The sequence below is a fragment of the Primulina tabacum genome, chromosome 16 (assembly GCF_025594145.1).
Source record: "Primulina tabacum isolate GXHZ01 chromosome 16, ASM2559414v2, whole genome shotgun sequence".
NCBI lineage: Eukaryota > Viridiplantae > Streptophyta > Magnoliopsida > Lamiales > Gesneriaceae > Primulina > Primulina tabacum.
In genome coordinates, this window is record NC_134565.1 from 17,531,671 (window position 1) to 17,535,496 (window position 3,826).

General features: G+C 41.7%; 1 non-coding gene across 1 annotated transcript; it reads left to right on the top strand.

Moving 5' to 3' along the window:
* Positions 1-2,454: 2,454 nt before the first annotated feature.
* Positions 2,455-2,561, top strand: LOC142530246 (small nucleolar RNA R71). Its single transcript, XR_012816087.1, has one exon. It is a non-coding gene; the product is annotated as a small nucleolar RNA R71 (small nucleolar RNA).
* Positions 2,562-3,826: the final 1,265 nt, after the last annotated feature.

The following is a 3,826-nucleotide window of genomic DNA, read 5'->3' on the forward strand; positions in this document are numbered from 1 at the left end:
GTGCATTGCATAAACCAAAGGGCATACGCCTAAACGCAAAAGTACCATAAGGGCAAGTGAAAGTAGTTTTCTCTTGGTCCTCAGGTGCAATTGTGATTTGATTGTATCCCGAGTATCCATCTAAAAAGCAATAAAATTCATGACCTGCTAATCGTTCAATCATTTGATCGATAAATGGCAAGGGAAAGTGATCTTTACGGGTTGCATCATTCAATTTCCTATAATCTATGCATACACGCCAACCCGTAACAGTTCTAGTGGGAATCAACTCATTTTTTTCATTAGTAATAACAGTAATCCCACCCTTTTTAGGCACACATTGTACAGGACTTACCCACGCACTATCAGAGATATGATAGATAATACCTGCATCTAGAAGTTTAATTGTTTCAGCTTTTACTACCTCTTGCATCTTTGGATTGAGTCTCCTTTGTGGTTGTGCTAGAGGTGAGTATTTATCTTCCATCAGAATTTTGTGCATGCAGATCGAAGGACTTATCCCTTTTATGTCCGAAACCTTCCAAGCGAACGCTCCTTTATGCTCCTTGAGAACTCCCAAGAGCTTACTCTCCATATCATCTGTCAAAGAAGAGGAAATAATAACAGGCAATTTATTATTTTCTCCTAGATATACGTACTTGAGATGTGGAGGTAATGGTTTGAGCTCCAAAGTAGGTGGCTCCTCTAGGCTTGACTTTTGAGGCATTAAATCTTTTCTGTCTCTCCAATTCCTCTAGTCTAAGCCTCACTTGCTTTCTCCAAGGTGGAATGGCATTCAAATGAGCTACCATCTCCATCTTTTCCTCGTCTAGCTCGTCCTTCTGCTTTTCAGTAGTGAGAGTGGCCTCCAATGGTTCTTTCAATCCATCCTGCACAAAATCACAAACAAGCGAATCCAAGACATCAATACGAAAGCAACTATCATTGTGCATTGTGTGCTTGAGAGTATTGAAAACATCAAAAATAATTTCTTCTTCTCCAACTCTCAGTCTCAATTTCCCCTCCTCAACATCAATTCAGTGCTTTCCCTGTAGCCAGAAAAGGTCTCCCTAGGATTAAAGGCATCTCTAAATCTTCCTCCATGTCAAGTACCACAAAGTCTGCAGGAAAAATAAAATTATCTACTTTCACCAGAACATCTTCGATAATCCCACGTGGATACTTGACAGATCTGTCAGCCAGCTGCAACGACATCCTAGTTGGCTTGGGTTCACCTAATCCTAGTCTCCTAAATACAGAAAAAGGCATCAGATTAATACTCGCACCAAGATCACATAAAGCTTTATGAAAATTAATGTCACCAATAATGCAAGGTATCGAGAAACTCCCTGGATCTTTTTGCTTCGGAGGCATCTTGTTTTGAACTAAAGCGGAGCAATTTTCGGTCAAATTCACCGTCATATGATCTTCTAGCTTCCGCTTATTTGCTAAGATATCTTTCAAGAATTTTGCATAACTTGGCATATTCAATAAAGCATCAGCAAAAGGAATGTTAATATGCAATTTTTTAAATATCTCAAGAAATTTACCAAATTGTGCATCTAATTTAGCTTTCTTCATTGCTGCAGGAAAAGGTGGAGGGATAACAATTTTATTCTGTGCAATAGGTGTAGATGTAGAGTTAGAAGACTTACCTCCTCGATTTTTCACCTCATCCTCACCGTGCTTGGTCTTTTCCTCATTAGACCCGAGTGTTTTTCCACTACGCAATTCCACCGCCTTCACATGTTCTCTTGGGTTAGTTTCCGTGTTGCTTGGTAAAGTTCCTTGCTCCCTATTAGCAATCAACTTAGCCAATTGTCCAATTTGATTCTCTAACCCCTTTATGGATGCATCTTGGTTCTGAAATCTCGTCTCTGTTGCAGAAATAAATTTAGTCATCATTTGCTCTAAATTGGACTTCTCCTCCCGAGACGGTTCTGGCTTGAATCCTTGGTGCATCACATATGGTGGACCTCTTTGTTGGCGATGTTGGTTGTTTGACCTCCCCATGAAAAGTTTGGGTGATTCCTCCATCCCGGATTATATGTGTTCGAGTAAGGGTCATTTCTAGGACGGTTCTGGAATCCCACTTGTTTTACCGGTGCTCCCTCAGGCACATAGAATGGGTTGCCATCTTGGCAATCCTGCACATCATGCTCACCCCCACACTTATCACAGAAAATTTCTTGCAGACGCATAGCCGACCCACTCATGCTCATCCCATCAATCTTTCTATTCAAAGCCTCTAACTGTGCTGAAACCGCCGACAAATCATTAACTTGATTAACTCCAGCACCTCGTCTCTGCCTATCAGACTGAGGATGATAGCTACTAGCAGCCATCTCCTCCAATAACTCATATCCTTCCTCCGCCGTCTTTCTCAGTAAGTTACCACAGGCAGCAGCATCTATCATAGTACGGTTAGGAGTAAGCAGACCGTAGTAGAAAGTTTGAACAACTAACCCAAGAGGCAGCTCATGGTGTGGACATCTCCTCAACAAGTCCTTGTAGCGCTCCCATGCCTCGTAAAGTGACTCTTGCTCATATTGAGCAAAAGTAGTAATGTCGGCTCTGAGCTTCATAGTCTTCGACGGAGGAAAGTACCTGATCAGGAACTGCCTTTGCCATATCTTCCCATGTAGTAATAGACCCTACAGGCAAACAGTTTAACCACAACTTAGCTTTATCTCTCAGTGAAAATGGAAATAAACGCAAACGAATAGCGTCATCAGACACGCCATTAAACTTAAAAGTATCACAAATTTCAAGAAAGTCAGCTATATGAGAATTAGGGTCGTCAAGTGCACTTCCCCCAAATTGGACAGTGTTCTGAATCATCTGAATGATAGCTGGCTTGATCTCAAACTGATTAGCTCGGATGACTGGTCTTACGATGCTTGGACGTGCTCCATCAAGAGACGGCTGTGCATAATCCAACATCGGTATACCCCTTGGCTCCTCTCTTTGTTGATCGCCTTCCATTCTTTCCTTCGCTCTTTGCTGCTGTAGTCGACGTCTAGCTGTGCGTTCGATCTCGGGGTCAAAAGGCTCAAGCTGAAACTCGAGTGATCTTCGCATGCACCACAAGAAAAATCTGCAACACAATGTGTGAGGGGCCTAAAACTCCTTTCTTGAAAATTTGCGGAAAATTAAAAATTTTCTTTTTAAAAGAACTTAAATGGCCTCATTCATAAAATTACTGGTGAATCAAGTTCAATATTTCAAAATATTACAGCGGAAGAAAATTAAAGTTTTGCCAACAACAACGATTTAAAAATATCCAACGACTGATAAAATTGTTTGCGGAAAAAAGAAATAACAACTGCTGCTCTGAGGTCCTCGGGTGCCACTACTGCCGACCTAAGCTGGCTCACTGGTCCCCGCCCTCGGCCCTGGCCTCATCAGTACCTACAACAATCAAGTCTAGTGAGCCTAAAGACTCAGCATGCATATATCGCAGGTAACGAGAAAAATCTGAATTTAAAATATGCATGAGTTAACATATCCTGTCCTGAGGCATACTGAAAATAATCTGTACTGAGCAATTATAATACGTGCATAACTGAACTGGAAATTACTGTAAAAATATTTGCTCCTTGGAGCCTGTACTGAAATATCTGGTAAAATTTTCTGTTGAGATTATGTTTTACGCCTGTGGCCACTGCACTAAGCTGAACTGATCGGTAATGGCTACCGGGGAGGCTGAAACTGAACTGAGCTGGCCGGTCACTGGCGACCGGGTGGTACCACTACTGAACTGATCGGTCACTGGCGACCGTATAAAATAACACTCCCACATAGTGAATGAACCACAAGCCATATCGCATAAATCTCAAAAATAATC